The following is an 18,399-nucleotide window of genomic DNA, read 5'->3' on the forward strand; positions in this document are numbered from 1 at the left end:
ATAGATGAGGTTGACAATAGTGAATCCCATTTATCCCCAAGGTGTGATACAGATCCCAAGAGTGTATGTGTGTAGATAGTCGGGTGCAGGACTGGATTATAGGTGAAGGCATGGGAGGGGTTTTAGGCATACTGTACGTACATTTGAGCCCTGTGCCTCGGGATTTCTCCTGCCTTAGCACGCCTAAGCTAGGGGTGTGTCTATACCTGCCTGGTGAAATTGGGAGGAACAACAGCAGTAGTGGAGTAGTCAAGGTGAACAGGCTGCACAAACAGTTGATAATTAGCACAATCAGCAGATTACGTGGCCAGCCCACCCATGAACACTACGGTAAAGTAACCAGGCACCATACACACAGGTTTCTCCCACACTCTACACCACCGGTGTATACATGCGGGGACATGTCTTGACACAATCCAACCAAATGAGAAGGGCTGGAGCAGGCAACATGGACCAACATGTGCAAGAGGCTCAGGGTGGTGAGGATGTGAATGCTGCCGAACAACCCTTAGTGAGGTGACAGAACACTTTACAGACTATGGAACCAGGATAACCTACCAGGGCCTACATGGGCCGGAGATAATGGAGCACTATGGGGTGGACAGACACCTCCTACAGCAGCTTGGTGTACTGCGCCAGCCACACCTGACACATCGAACAGGCCGGGGGAATCCCATCCCAGTAGATACCAAGGTATGTGCTGGCCTAGGTATACTAGCCACAGATACCTCCCAATGCACAACTGGGGATATCTTGGGGATCTCACAGGCATCTGCTTCCAGAGTATTGCACCCGTTCACAGACGCCATGTCACCACATGCCAGTAAACACGTACATGTCCTCAACACACGTGCTTTGTTGGCCAGCAATATGCATCTCTCCCACCAAATGGCTGACTACCCTGGGGTACTGAGTGCTATAGCCTGCATGCATGTACAAATCAAAGCACCACCCAGTGAGCAGGGTAGGGCCTATAGTCACTGCAGGTGCATACCCTCCAACAGCTAGGCCGTATGCGATGGACAGGGCATTAAACTGAATGTGTGTGCTGTCTGCTCTGGAAGCTATGACAATTCTGATATGTGGCATCTGATGCAGCTGTACCGCACCTTTGGCAATATGGACATCCCCTACAGTCACATAGTGGGGAATGCTGGGTAACCACTGGAGACGTGGCTGATGACACCCATCAGCAATGCACACACACCTGACCAACTACACCATTCTGAGGCACACGCACAGGCAAAACATATCATTGAGCATGTGTTTGGGATGCTGAGGTCACAGTTCTGGTGTCTGGACACATACGATGGAGCCTTGCAGTATTCACCAGCTACATGCACATAAATTGTTATGGTATGTGCTATGCTACACAATCTGATCCTGTGGTAACAGTTGCAGCAGGAACAGCATGGGGCAGGGTCACACAGCCCCCCACCAATGCCAAGGTCTGTACAGGCACAGTGTGACTTGGTGGAGGAACTACCTGAGCTGGACTTAGTCGGCGAAAGGAGGCATGCACAGTATGACCTGCCCTTGGCAAGGAGGCAACACATGGCATATGCACTGACACAGTAAGTACCCAGGGAATCTCACCCTCTCTGACTCGCACAGACAGTACAAGGGATGCCAAACATGACACTACCTATGCTCAGCCATGTACAAGAAGTGCACTGTGTGCATCCGACATAGGCGACCCTCCAGCACCATCCTCAACTCTGGAACACCCCCAAGGTAAGTCAATCAACCTACCAATTGGCAGTTGTATTAGAATGAGTATTTACCTGTAGCTATGGTATGGATGTGAGCATACAAGGGAATTTGGTGGCCGACTGTTAGGGCAGCAGACAGTGCACATCCATAGTGGCTCCATGACATCTGTAGCACAAACTGGGGTCACAATAGTAGCCGGTAGTACATAGGGTGTCCTAACCCACTGCAGGTTATGGGCTGAACATGATGTCTGTCCATACAGCCCACACAAGTCTCATACAGCTGGACAGGTGTAGACCACTACAGGGAAATGCTATACAATGGCCTCTGGAGATGCCCAATGGATGTCCCCAACCCCCACAAACATACACACAGACTGCAGCAGGCCAGGCAGTTGGATGCAGGTTGTGAAGGCTAGGACATCTGAAACCACTATGCTGGTAATTCAAGCTAGGATCCAACGTACACTGGTATGCCTCCATCCAGCAATTTAGGTGGGTACACACACTGAAATGGAGTACCTGGCATATCAGTACAGTAGTCACAAATGTGTACAACTGTCAGCTGTGCCCCCCTTCCAACGTACACATGTGAGAGTCAGGTGCGCCACCCCCGGTGCTGTGTAGGACTGTGGATGCAGTTGAATGTCCCCCCACGCTGTGCAGAAATGTAGCAACAGTCAATGCCACATGACCGTTAGCTACCCTGCAGATACAGCATGCCACCTGTCAGTGTACAATGCAGGGGTCGGCACCACAGTACTGACTATATGGACATGTGACACATGCGATCCAGGTGACCATACTGGGCATGCTCAAACACATGACTGTATGACGGTAATGTCAGTCGACAACATGCGTAACAGTCATACTGGGCATGCTCACACACTGAAACACAGAACGGCCAGGTCTACAAACACCAGTGGTCTGGGCATATCTGCCAGTACATTGCTATACTGTTGGATGACTGTGCTGTATGGTATGTGTGTGGTACTGTCTATTGTCTGTATATATGCCATGGTGTATTGGCAATTCACATGAGCTGTCTGCGCAGGGTATTGTTACCAACACGCGCAAAGGACGGTTCCTTGTTTTCATCCAGAATGACGCCTTTGGATACGGAGTGGGTAAGGCACATTCCAGCTGGTGGGAGCAGTTGTGCATGGGTTTGCGCATTGTTAAGCACTGCTGACTTCTGGTTACAGCTCCTTATACTTGTTTAGACTCCACATTTCTTTAACAGTGCAATACTCACATACTGGTAAACAAACACACGTACACCCGCTCGCTCACTTGCACGTGCACCGACATTGGTGCTTCCATTTGTCACTCACGCTGGGTGGGCATGATCCCTTGTGATGCCTATTATATCGGAGTACATGATTACAGTATCGAGTATGGCTAAACATTAGGCGACGGCAGGCGTTTGACTGTATGGACTCAGTAGCCTGTCCAGTGACGTCATCATATGATATGCGTCTTCCTCGTACAATCTGCTCCCATCTGGCTGATACATGGGAACTGATACTCTGCAATGCTGGCATGTGAATGTGTTTTGGGAAACTCATCTCTCAGCCGGGTCATGCTACCGTATACCTATTGTAGTATTTCCACCTTTTAGATTGTACACATTCTAGGTGTAATACCTTTCCCACTTTGCATGGGACAGTCCCTCATTAGGCATATGTGTCATGTGACAATACTCTAGCCATAGCTAATGTCCCGATTACAGGACAATATTATATTCTACGTGTCTGTAATAGTTGCATGTAATGGTTATTGTATACATGACATGTTTATATGTTATGTGAAGTAGCATAAGCAACCTGACTGCTGCTAGACTAGGCTTTGATTTGTGCGACTATGTATATGTCTGTACTATGCATGGCTGTAGGTATGTTCTGACCTGGTACATCTGACATTTCTACAGAGCAGCTCCCACTTTGGCCATTTGGAAAGGTGGCAGCCCTATAGGACCTATATGTAGAGCTGTCACATTTGGCAAGGCAACACATACCCACAGCCAGTAGTATACTGACTACTTCACCAGTTTGCATACGTTAAGGTTATTCTTGTAGCATTATAGTTTCTACTACTGTTTCCTATAACATGTACCTGTTTCAGATACAACAATATCATTTTATGACACCACTACACACAATATATGAACTCTTTTCCCAATATCACAGGCCATGTGCCGTAACATTCATTTTGCAGGACACAACTGCCCAGAGTAGAGTGTCCCTCACAAAGGCGGACAGGTGGTAACCCCCACACTATTATACTATCATCTACCTACGGTGGTCAGCAGAATATGCGCTTTCCGTCACTAGCAGACCTCACATACGAATAGGGGAGAATGAACACTGTATCAGGGACACTGCATAACACCCTGAGGGACACATTTGGATGATTGGTTCTATTAACCTGACACATTGACAGTCACAGGGCATATGCATTCATTCACATTTGTCAAGGTACATGCTGTACATGACTCATACATGTATTCATTAATCATTACGTGTATTCCACCACCTGTCCACCTAAACGTAATCGTTCTGGAAGTGTTTAGTTATGACTGTGTTACATTCTGATTCGTAATCATGGATGTCCATGCTAATCGGGTACAAGGCACTGTTATAGCACCTATGTGTTCCCACAGTGGTTTACGGACTATCCAGTAGATGTGCTCTTCAGGTGTGGGAGATAAAGGCATCTGCTATGCCCACATAGGAATATTAATTACTTCCACGAGGCGTGCCTAATACATCTCTGCCAACCAACACCTGCGCACTTATGCCCATTATAACATACCCATGATTCCCCTACCTGACAACCCTCTACAGCACTCATGACTCATACTTACTGTGAGTGCAGCTGGGGTATGAACACACCCCTACACACTGCACACACTCCCCGTCTCGGGACACATGTCGTACATTCTGTCAAACCATGTGTTATCAGACTTGCACAACCTACTGTTCCGTGTACAGCTACATCCTGCTCGCATCGATTACCATGGGTTCATATGTAAAGTGAATTATTGGTGTCCCGCAAGGGACCCCGTTATCCATGTTTAAAGTGTAGACCTTGCAGATCTCTCACACTGGTACTTTCCTGCCGGTGTTTTTGAAAGTAGCGGTGTATTCACCTTTATTGCGTGTCTGTATGGCTGGCCAGCCTAGCTGGGTGGTGTGGGAGGGCAACGTTTGTTTTTTGGACCTCCCAGTAGCATATGCCCAGTCTGTATATCTACAGTAACATATATATATATATATATATATATATATATATATATATACATATGATATATTTATATTTCTGTGTCTGTATATGTATGGATATATATGTATATATATATATATATATATATATATATATATATATATATATATATATATATATATATATATATAGAGAGAGAGAGAGATATGCTGTCAGACATTACGTCTATTCCACCATCTGTTGTTCTGGTGGGGTTTAGTTAGGACTGTTTTGGATTCTGATTCATAATCACGGACGTCCATGATCATTGGGAACAGGGCACTGATATAATCCCTATGTGTTCCCCAAATGGCTTATGGACTATCCAGTAGATATGCTCTTCATGTTTGGGATTTATGAGCATCAGCAATGCCCACATAGGCATATTAATTACTTCTGCTGGGCGTGCCTACTACATCTCTGCCAACCGACACCTGCACACTTAGGCCCATTATTGCATACCCATGATTCACCTACCTGACAGCCCTCTACAGCACTCATGACTCATACTTACTGTGAGCGCAGCTGGTGTATGAACACACCCCTACACACTGCCCACTCTCCCTGTCTCGGGGCACATGTCGTACGTCTTGTCAACCCATGTGTTATCACACTTGCACAACCTACTGTTCCGTGTACAGCTACATCCTGCTCGCCTCAATGACCATAGGCTGCTCGTATAGTGAATTTTTGGTGTCCCACAAGGGACCCCGTTATCCATGTTTAAAGTGTAGACCTTGCAGATCTCTCCCACTGGTACTTTCCTGCTGGTGGTTTGGAAAGCAGTGGTGCATTTACCTTTATTGCATGTCTGTATGTCTCACCGGCTTAGCTGAGCGGTGTGGGGGTAAACGTTTGTTTATTGGACATCCCAGTAACATATGCCCAGTCTGAACATATGTTACCCGTAATTGCTTGCTGTACAGTAAACTAGTTATGTACATGTGTATATCTACAATGACATGTATATATTTAATTTGTGTATATGTGTATATATATATTTGTATATGTGTGTGTGTATGTATGCATGTATGTATATGTGTGTATTTATATATATATATATATATCTATATATATATATATATATATATATATATACACATCTGTGTGTCCGTTGACCAATACATTGCACGTAGAAACACACTTACACATGCGTATTGGGTTTTATCTCTGCTTCAACAGCATACTATATCCTTAGTCATTATGACACCGACACTTCACTCCGGTTAACTTGTAATTGGTATATAGCACGTTATACAGTGGACAGATGTCGCACTTTGTTCAAGTGTGGAGTACCGCTGATAAGTGTGTTGTGATACAGTGTCATATGACCTATTTCTCGTCTACACAGCCTAGTATACCTGCTACTGTATTTGTGTCTGTGCACATTCATATTATTTATGTCAATAAATGGAGAACATGTGTTACAGAGAATGTATGTCAACATATTGATGCCTGCATATTGTTGTGGCTTTCGGCTTTTCCCGGTTAGGGGTTGCCACTGCGGAACTCCGGTTCACTACTGATTGGCTGATAGACTTTTATGTGCATAGTTGCCAGCCCTGATACACAACCTTCAACGACGGTACGCCCATTCATGCATGTCTCCACGCAGAAGATGCTCTAGCTGAGAATCGCTTCTATGTACTAGCTGACCTACATGGGCCGCTCCATTGGAACCACCGCAACCAACCCTGGCACACCTGTATCCATAATGGCATACCCATAGTTCCTCCAACCCACCTGTGTTGAGTTTCCATGCGTAACAGCCATTATCCACATGATATCGCAGCCATGACACACCTTTACACATTGCCCTCTCCAGACCGTTAGGGACCCTACACACATTTTGTACCGCCTCGTGTATTATTCACACATACGTGCCTTTCCTGGTGTTATGGATTACGGCCATTTGCGGGTTACATGTGTAGGTGGTCACAACATGAAATACATTCCATCTGTGTGTAATGTTGACGTAGCAGTTGAACGATATTATGCCCACTGGTATGACCCTTCCTCTGGTGTGAATAGCAGTGCTCTGCTCACTCTTGGGCAGCTTTATCTGACATACACTGCAAGCACTGTATAATACCTTAGTTGCTCTAGATTCCCTTCACAACTCCATGTGTATGCTTTCTCCTTTCGGCGTTCATTTTTTATATATATATATATATATATATATATATATATATGTATGTATATTTAATTATTTCTTTTCATGTATTTCTTTATTTTATGTCTGTGGATATATATCTACACACACATCTATATAGCTATATATACATATATAAGTTACATCTGAACAAAGCAACATACATTTCTTATGCTGGGAGCTGCTTACACATGCGCAGGTGCACTTGCATATCCTTATTGTGAGTTACATATGTTTACTGCCATGTCTTTGTGCTTAGGTGTGCCTTATTCATTATGACAGTTCCACTTTGATTGATGGAATCCGGTTAACATCCCTATGCGAAACACACGTTCACCTTTACGTGTTTAAATGTTGGCTTTACAGCACAGAGGCATTCATTACACAAGAAAGTGATATGTGCTATAGTCATACTTGAACCAGGAATGCATTTACGTTAGGTGGATGCTCTAACCACTACACTATTGGTGTTCTGCTTCATTTATATGTATACCCATGGTTCATAGCTACCCTAACATACGCCTCACCGCTTCACTTACACAGCAGGCATCCATTCTCCTGCTGGGAAAACCACGGTACTACACATACGACATTCCCTATTCCCTACTGCTCTGGACCCATGCTGCATGTCTACTCACTCCAAGGATATTCAGAACTCCCAACGCTTATAGTCCTGGCACATATGTGTGTTTGATTGTCAGGGTGTTCATGTACTGGTCCGGGTTTAGGCTTGTCCGACTGGTGACTAGCACTGCTCTGTACATGTTCAAATGTCAGACGTAGCACATGGACAGAGTTGGTCCCGATTTTAACACTCTATCTGTGTTTACAGATGCAGGGGTTTGTGTACCTCTGACCACATTATTGCATTGGCACTACATAATATAGGGTGGCCGGTGGTTCCACTACATGATACAGGGTGGGAGGGGGTGTTTCCCTTCACATCTGACTATTTCATTCATTTGTATATACGATGAATATTATTCTGGACATCACTTATGAATTCACTACAGGTATGCAATAGTCCTGTCGATAAATGTGAAAGTTGGTTGGTGTACATATGTGTACGGACCTCTGTGATACTCGGGGACTAATTTCAACAGTGACAGCAACAAGGCAATGACAAATCAGGGACAATCATGGGCACTTCTACAATATTAGTACTATTAACTTGGAACGTGTTGACAGATTTGGAGACATATGTATTACTACTTATTTTCTGCAGTTAAATGCGTCTATTATTCTTAATTCTTGTCATTAGTCATCTTCATTCAACACCTTTCCTCCAAAGGTCCCTGGCTTTGTGAGTGATTCAGAGGCTGGCCAGTTAATGTGCGAATGCTCTGACCATTGGTAGGTTTGCCACATTTTCATATGCACAGGATGGGATATATTCTGGAGACACCAGATTGTTTAGGCCAACACATACCCACGGTTAGTGCAGGGTTTAGAACATTCATTATTTTCCCAGATGAGAGCCTATTCCTTTAGCACTTTAGTTGCTTAGTCTGTTTCTTGTATGAATTACATATTTTATATCCAGACATGACTGCTTTAGGCAACTGTTACATGCAGTATGGTACATAATTATTTCCTACAATCACAGGACATTTGCCATTGTATCATTGATGGTTAGGACACACCTACCCAAACAGTGACTGTCCCTCACACAATGGGTCAGGAGGTACCCTGTTTACGCCAGCACCTTAATCACCCTATTTCCAAGTGCCACTATGCGAATGTGTACAATATATTCTCTCAATTATTCATGTGGGGAAATGTGCATCACGGGCAGGTGTTTGATCCTGGGTAGTAAGTTCTGCATGACCATCTAGGGCTGGGCAGTCTCGTGCACCACTACTGCACATTCAACTTGTGTCCGGATGTCTATAGGACTGGGCATCATGTCCTGATACCCAGTATGATGTTTACACAGGTTACTTATCCTATGAAGGATATCCAAAAATTGAACAAGTCCAATACCGTCCATTCTTTTGGCTTTACGAAAATGTGATGGGGTTTTGCATACAAGGGATACATAGTTTGCAATCCTGAAACTGCCTAGGGTGACACTGCCTACTACATATGAGTAGTGGTCACTATGTGTAGATATGGCTGCGCCAAGCTAGTAGGCCGAGTATGGCTGGATTTGGTGGACGTTCAGGTATGGGGGCGGGTTGTGTGCTGTGGAGGGGATGATGGGTATTCAATTATGCATCCAGGTGTGTTGCATTTGAATGGGCCAGTTCCATCCAGGCCATTCTGTGGGTATGTGCCGGTGACGTTTCTGTACATTTGTATCACACATTTTAATATTCATATGTTTGTGTGATTGTGTTCTACAGTATGGCCTGTCAGGTTGTATTGCAGATGTGTATACTTGTTCTTTGTGTTTCTTTCTGATTCACCCGCTGCTCCCTCATACACCTCCAGTTCACCTATTCTGCATCCAACACAGTCTCACCTTTATGGATTATACCATTGCCCCCCCACCCCCACACACACACACATATTCCTGACACTCCATCCATCCCTTCTTTGGTTGATGGCCCATGACATGGTCAAGGTAACGCATTGCATACACTTCATATGTCAGGCACCTGTATGGTTGTGTGGACTACCCTGGCATGTTTCACCTTCCACATGCTGTACATCACGCACATAGGTACATGCCCATACTTAACTTTCATGACATGGTTGGTACACCCGGGTAATACCCGTTCAGCTGTGACACATCCTGACAAGTACGGCTTGGACCTCATATGGGCGGATTTTGGCCGACTGCTCTGACCATTGGTAGGGTGCCACCTTTTCATATGTCCAGGATGGGATATATTCCAGACACATATCTGATTTTACAGGACAACACATACCCACGGTCAGCACTATGGATAATACTTTTCCTTTCTGCCTACATGTTAGCTTATTGTTGTAGCAGTTTATATGCTCCTTCTGTTTCGTTTTCTTGCTTATTCTATTTCTTGTCACATGTGGTTTGTTACATATGGACATACCTATTGTATGTGACTATTACATGCATTGTGGGATATAATTCTGTCATACAGTCGCTAGATATTTACATTTATCATGGTTTTGGCATGGACACATCTGCCCAGCTGTGTACTATCCCTCACAATGTGGGACAGCTGGTAACCCTGACCACTGGGCTAGACGTAGCTATTGGTGGCGCGCTAACATGTTGCGTTTCACTTCCACTTGGTATAACTATCTACACTGCATTAGAATACGGGCACGTGGTTTTCAATGTCATTTGTTCGAGGGATGGAGACTCGATATTCCCTACTGTTCATTTGTGTTTGCTTCTTAATTTTGTGTTTTCCAAGAACTGTCTTGCATGCTTTGCATATGTTTCTGTATCCACGGATACTGACAGGTGTGATTACTATTGCAGGCAAATTGTTATATGTAAGCATTTTAGGTTGCACGTCGACAGCTGACATTTCCACACCTCCATGAGGCACTTTGACATGCCCTATGCACTTGCGCTCGTTTCCTATGCACATGGCTGTGGCGACAGCGCGCCTTCATTAATATGCATTTGGCACTACTGCGCCATCTACACGCAGCATGGTCGGCACAAGCCTAATGCCGGCCTTGCGCTGAGCTTCATGAATCCTGGGGTATGTGTTTTCAGACAAATCTCCACTTATCTTAAAAGAATGAAAGAAAGCAGAATTATGACAAATTATGTGCTCAAGCAAAGAAAAGAGCCACCGACTGTTTTGACATGGGGACTTGACCTCAAAAACTGCACCTTGTTTTACCTTATTTTTACCCACTCCACTCAAGTCGCTGCTTACAATTGCTCACATTCTAATTGACAGGTTAGCATGCATCTGCCCCCCCCGGATCCTACCCAATACTAGTACTGCCCTTTAATGGTGTCTTGTTGAGGGAAAATATGGAGGGTACTAAGGTAATGGATGATTTCTGAGCCAAATTAGAATGGCTATACTTACTGATGGAATTGTTTGAAGAATATTTTAAGATTGTAAGGCACACGAAAAGCCATTGCCTTATAAATAACTTGCTATAAACTTAGAAAGTCAATAGAACGACAGTTTTGGCATTCGGATGTATTTTCCGAATGATAAGAAGCTTTCAATATTTAGTGAATTCAGTCCGCAATGATGTGCCAGTAAACCACAAAATTCAGGACGCACATTCTAAATTAAATTATGAGGCAAAAATCTGGACATTCTGTAAAGTTGTGGAGACTTAAAAGGGTTTGAACTAAGCCCATATCATCAGTAACTTTTATAAGGACTAGTACAGGAAGAACGCCTGTTGTGATAAATAAAGTGCATTTGTTTCCGACTTTTTGCTTTAATTTTTAAGGTCTACTACTACTACGATTTTAATGTTATAAGGCTGAGTGGTATGACCATTGTTATCCCTGGTAACATTTTCAAAAGGGAAACAATGATTGTTTCCATTTAGACTGATGCAAAAGAATAATTGAATGGCTGAATTACATACCTCTCAACTATCTTGATTTTTGCAGAATGTCCAGATTTGGGTTTCATATTTTATATCCCTCAGAAAATTCATGCTTACACAAATGCTGTTATTGTAACAACTTTCTAAGCTGATAAGATCAGCATTTATTATCTGAACATTTTTTGCCCCTTGCTAACATGTCCATACTATTTGCTTTCTGCATGCTGAATATGGAGCTGTAGGATTTACAAACTGTTTGATTATTTATAAAGTAATACAAGCAATATTAATAATCTGTCTTTGCTTTTTGGGACTTTGTCATCCATTGCTTTTGGTTTTGTCTCTATTTCTTTTGCTATGGGGTACATGTCAAAACCAGTTGTAGCAGACTCTGCTGGAAATATCATCAGCTCATTACTACTTACTTAGTAGTTCATAGCTACTAGGAGAAAAAAAAAACAGAAACTTATATTATACTAGTCAGTGTAAGTACTAACATTTTTCCCCTTTCTATCTTGTCCGCATGCCAGCAATATCAGATAAATATTCATGTGGACAAATGAAACATCTTCAGGTTTATTCAAGGATAGTGAAAGAATCACCATGTGCTGGGTGTTGGGGGGGGGGGTTGAGTGGGCCTTGCCACTGTGCATTGGGGGGGAGCACTGTTGTAAAACAATGCCACACTGTCCTTGAATGCTTCCAATGGGATATACTGTTACACTGGCCTTGAATACTTCCATTGGGATTTTTCTGCCAACTTGGCTTATAAAAAGAACTGTATGAAAACATACATAAACTGGATTAAGTCATTTCTTCTTTGCAACACACTGACTGATTTAGTCTTAGAACGGTTTGTCATGTTTTGTAAAGATTTTGCTAAACCGAAGCCACCAACCACAGCAGAGCCCTTCTGCTAATTGCTAATGCAGCCAAAACAATCCATTTATACTAAGAGTATAGTAAGTATTCCCCCTCTCCAGCCTCTATAGTAGAAGTGTGCCCCTCTTCCCCACGGGTCTATATTATAACATTGAAGTTAATAAACATCGAATGTTATAATATCACACCCCAAACACCAAAATCCGAAAACATCGAACTGTCAGAATAGCGATTTTTTTCCCAGGGAAAAGAATTGCTATTCCGAGAAACATGCACACAACACACACACACATACACTTAAAATCCTACACCTAAACCTAAACTAAACTTTACATACACTACTAGCTATCCACTTACCTTAACCCAACCCTAACCCTATCGCACACTCACCTGACCCGCGCCCTAACCCTAACTCACCTAACCCGCCCCCTAACCCTAACCTACACACAACCACACACTTACCTGACCTGCACCCTAACCCTAACTCATCTAACCTGCCCACTAACCCTAACCTACATACAATTGCACACTTACCTGACCCACGCCCTAACCCTAACTCACCTAACCTGCCCATAACCCTAACATCCACACAACTCCACACTTACTTGCCCCGCTCCCTAACTCTAACTCACCTAACCCGCCCCTAACCCTAACCTACACATAATCGCACACTTACCTGAACCCGACCCATAACGTTCCAACATATCAAATGCTGAAAATAGCGAAGCCACAGCAACGACCCGACCAAATTATTTCCCTGGGAAAGAATTCGGTGTCCTGCACCTTTGCTGTTTTCAGCGTTTGACATTATGGGTTCGATATTATAACATTCAATGTTTATAAAATTCGATGTTATAATATAGACCACTTCCCCACAAAGGGGGTGGACATGTGTTCCCCAGCATGGATAGTGGAAGTATACTGTTTCCCCAGTCTGAGCATTCAAAGTACACAAACTACTCAACCTGTATAGTGGACATACACTCATATACCCCCATTCCCCTCCTGGGTAGTAGAGATATATCACTTTCTAATCTGCGTAGCAGGATAGTATCCTCATCCTGAACCTGAAAAATACATATACGCCCATTGCTTGACCAAAGCAGTAGAAATGTACTTCTTCTTTGGCCTGAATAGTGGATATATACATGGAAGGGTATTCCCACCCTAGACTGGGTAGTAGAAGTGTACTCCTACCCAGGATTGTGTAGTGAAAGTACACCACCTTTCCACCCTGGGTAGTAGAAAGGTAACCCCTAATCAGCTTGGGTATAGAAGTATGTTGCAGAAGTAAAGAAGAGCTTAGCATATATCTGTGCAGTTTTTCATGGACCTTTGAAGTGAATGTTATAATGGGGAACCTGTCAATTCATCAACATGTTTCCTGAATACCAGCTACATGAAGTGAAATTACCAAAAGCACTTTCACTGATAGTGAAATTTTCTTTTTTCTCTCCTTTGTACAACAACAGAATAGAAATATTGATATTCATGGTGTGCAGAGTGAACTTCACATGTGGTGGTGCAGGACAGCTTGCCCCAGTGCAAAACAAAATATTGCAAGGTACACTGGAAGAACTTTTGCTGAGGTTTTTTTCACTGAGTTGGTGTTTATGGCAGATGCTGAAGATCAACTGACATGAAGCCATTATAAGGTTGCAGAATTTTACCTCTTTATTTTTGTAACCTGTATAATGACCGAACTTAAGTTTGCTGTGTTGCCATTTCAGAAATGTCCTTATTTCAGTGTGTTTTTGTGGTAATATGTGTTGACAGTTGTATCTCTTGCATTGAGATGTTTGCAAGTTGCTTATATCCTCTTCTTATCAAGCATGCAGGATCCACCATCTCTCCCTCTCAACTCAAATGAATCTCAGTTTGCCACATACAAATCTAAAGTATAAATTAGGATTTAATTTGACTCCACAGATGCCCCCTGTGCTTCTGAATCATGGCTAAAAATAAACACTGCCCTTCTTCCATCCTAGACGTCATATACTCTAATTACAACAAAAAACATCCTAAATTTACAACTACATTTCTTGGACAAAATATCCACACACACACACACACACACACACACACACACACACACACACACACACACACACACACACACACACACACACTTACACACACTTAACTGGATTGTTTTCCAACTTGAAATATGTTGTGACATCCGATTAATATCCCACTGGACTGCCACTAGTAATGTGACGTCCAGCTAATATCCCACAGGACTGCCAACAATAAATGTGATGTCCCCCACTTAAACCTGGGTCAGTAATTAAGGCGCCTCAATCCTCACCACTGACTCCAGTGTAGCAGTGTCACAAAAAACACCACAGCATAGAGTAAAATTCCACAATTTCCCATAACAGCACAACAGGAACATGCTCTGCTCATTGGACTGGACTACATACCTCTATCCACTCCAAATGTAATCCCTTATTATACATTTCAGAGCAATGTGCTCCAGTGTAAGACATCTGATTCACTCAAACTCAAAATAAATTCAAATCTCACACACTCAAACACTTATGGGAAGCATGGCATGGATTTCCAGGTGTGTCCGCTCCCCAATACAAATGGTAAATGCTGCCACCAGACTCAGACAGGTCTTCATGCTCTTCAAAGGGTGATCAATTATTAAACATTAAATATCGAAATAAATGATGGCTATCACCAGAAGTGGCCAGGCATTCAAGGTGACCTAGGAAGTATCAAACAGGAGTAAACACTCACTAATCTCTGAAGAGCACAAGGATTGTCTAAATACAATGTAAAGTAATGAAAAATATTTAATAATAAGTAACATGATTACAAGAATGTGAATCAATAACTATCAATAAACACCAGCATTCAATCACTAGAAATATAAAATTAAACTGTAGGATAGGAGCCCATCATCTTAGAAAAACTCTATCTAAATAACTAAACTTTCCTAATCTAACTAGAGAATACTGTCCCTCATCTAATATAAAACATAACAATAACACAAAGGCAGGCTTACAGATTTTGGTGAGTTCCTTTTTGTGGGTATCCACTGACTGCAACTCTTCAATAACTGCTGCTCTTCACAAACTACCCAGCACTGTAATTGACTGCAGCAGTCTCTTTATATATTCCAGGTTAACAGTCTCAACTGTCTTATTTTAAAAATAACAGTCAGCTGTTTGTAAACATTCTTTTTCCTGTCAATCAGTTGTTCAAATAATCAGCTAGCAACCAGTAACATTCTAATGACATCAACCACTGTTCAGCTGATTCTTAACAGTTTGTACTTCAGAATCTCCCTCTCAAACATGCTCAATTAGAAATGTATCAAAACACTGACAGATTCATTAAACATTCTGTATAAACAGAGAGATACTCGACATTTTAAAAATGTATTTGCATTTTCAGAATTAGACATGCTGCCATACAATACAAGTTAATCTGAGAATGTACACAAATCCCCTGCCAGGTGTGCGGACACAGATGACAGTATTTTCATTTTCTCCATATATGTATCTCTATAAAATTCAACATAGTTGCTGCTTATCTGTCACCTACAATGATTCACTGGTTAATAAACACAAAACCTAGGCATGGTTAGAGTGCTTTTTAAACACTTAAATCAAGTTTTAGCAATTGCACAGATAGGGATGCATTCCAAAGCAGGAAGGCCTCAAGGACAAGAGTTTTATTATTGTGATTTCTGGTACTGAGCAGAGTCACCTTAACATTGCCCTGTTTTGGATTTGATATATAATTTACATTGGAATGCCCATCAGCTGCATTCTGCCTCAAAAATGCACAATGCAGGCATCAAAGATTTGAACCAGCATGAGATGTGGAACAAGAAGTGCAAACTATTATCTGTAAAGCAAATAGTGCTCTCTAGCATCTCATCCCATGCTGTCACATATTACATCCCTTTGGTATGGGACCAACCACTTAGCGAATTGTCAAATCCACTTATATTTTATTTATACCTTGGCATCATTCTTGGAAAAGGAAGGATTACACTCAGAACCAGAGTATTGCCTGTATTTGTGACATGCATGGTGAGAATGGAAGTGTCTCTCTGCACATCTTTAAAGGTACTGCATCCCAGGTCATTCCCTCCCATCATATCCAAATTTGTTAGGTGAAAAAGTCCCCATTATTTTTGGAACAAGAAGGATTCCACTCATGACCAGAGACTTAAATGTGTCTGTGACATGTTTGCATGGAGAGAACTGGCTCATCTGTCTGCATATCCCTAAGGATTTTGCATTCCAAGTTGTTCACCACCATGTGGAACCCACCATGTTATAGTCACACTTGTCAAAGGAAAGCATCTTAAAGACCTTTGTGATATAAGGCAACTTACTGTTATCCTGTCTTTGTCCTGTCCAGTGATTGGGGAATCAGTGAGCCTGACTACAGAGTCCCAAGTCACTAAAACATTTTGATTTGTGCCAAAGTCATGACCTTAAATAAAATGTGAAAAATGTATTATCATTCCTTTCAGTAAGAGCAATGTTCTTGCTAACTACCTCATCAATAGCAACGCCTTAAGTACACATTCAGTGGTGAGACACCTGGGCATACAGGTTGACAGCAATCTTACCTTTGACCACCATGTCTCCCAATGTTAAGAAGGACATATTATATTGCTCATCTTATAAGTAAGGGCACTGCTTCCAGAAAAAAAAGATGTTATAACCTCCCTGCACTCTTCTTCATCAGGCCAATAATTGAGTGCAATGCCTCTTTTGGTATGTACCTATTCAAGCACCTGCAGCAATTGGAGAGACCAGAAAGGTTCCTTTCCTTTCACTTCACTTTCACAAGAAGAATTCTAGGTCTTCAGCATCTGTCCCATGTGGATCATCTGAAATCACTGTTACTTTATTCTGTTTCGTACAGACTACTCAGAGGTGATATCTGCCTTGCATACAAGGAAATCTCTGACTCTGCATTATTGGAAATGCTGCATATCCATAACTCAAATGGTACATGAGTTACTTGCTCTAAAGACCTTAATCTGGTATGTGACATTAATAGAACCTGCTGGAGGGACAGATTTGTCTCCCAGAGGTTACCAAACCTTTGGAACAGACACTCACTTCATGTCAAACAGAGCACCTTACTGGCTCTCTTCAAACACAATCTGGACGATTGGATAGGTAACTGTAAATTCACCCTGGGGGTTCCAGCTGTGTCCCTCTTGGGCAGGGGTAATAGGTGTTGGTCATGAAAATAAGGGTAGAAATTGGTTAGACTTGTAAGAGCCCTAGGGCCATTAGTCTAGTAAATTCCTATGATCCTATTTGTAGAATAGTCTGGTGTGCTGGGTTTGAGATCATTTAATTTTTGGTGACTCTTCAAGGTGTTGCAGCAATGACAGGCCTAAAAATGGCATGGTTCTCTCTCTACTCTCACTAGAGTAAACCAGAAGGAATTCATGACTAGAGTACTAAAAGGCACATAAAAGTGTACAGCTATGACAGTAAATTTGCTAAAAAAATGAAAAGGACTCTTCTAAAACTAGCTTCATTTAAAGAACCACAAACCATGGAAAAATTACTTTGAAGCAGAAACCTAGGAGAAATTAAACTGACAGTCTCATTTAGTCACAGCCCAAACAGTCAAACAAAAATAATCACAAAAAAGTAAAGGAATTCCTTTAGATTTGAGATTAAAACCTTTAAAATAAACTATCTACAAAACAAAAGCAAACTCAAGCCAGAACAAAAATAATTGCAATCTACAAAATCCTTAACCTAAGTATGTATTTAAAACACACACACACACACACACACACACACACACACATGCACCCACACACATAAACCAGAAGTCACAACAATGCTGACTGCTCATTCATATTTCACTAAAATTATTTTCTACACCCCTAATGTGGGGGTTCTGTTCCTACACCCTCATAACCTGAAAAAT

Source organism: Protopterus annectens, chromosome 1.part0 (genome assembly GCF_019279795.1).
Source record: "Protopterus annectens isolate FY-2018-M chromosome 1.part0, PAN1.0, whole genome shotgun sequence".
Taxonomy (NCBI): Eukaryota; Metazoa; Chordata; order Ceratodontiformes; family Protopteridae; genus Protopterus; species Protopterus annectens.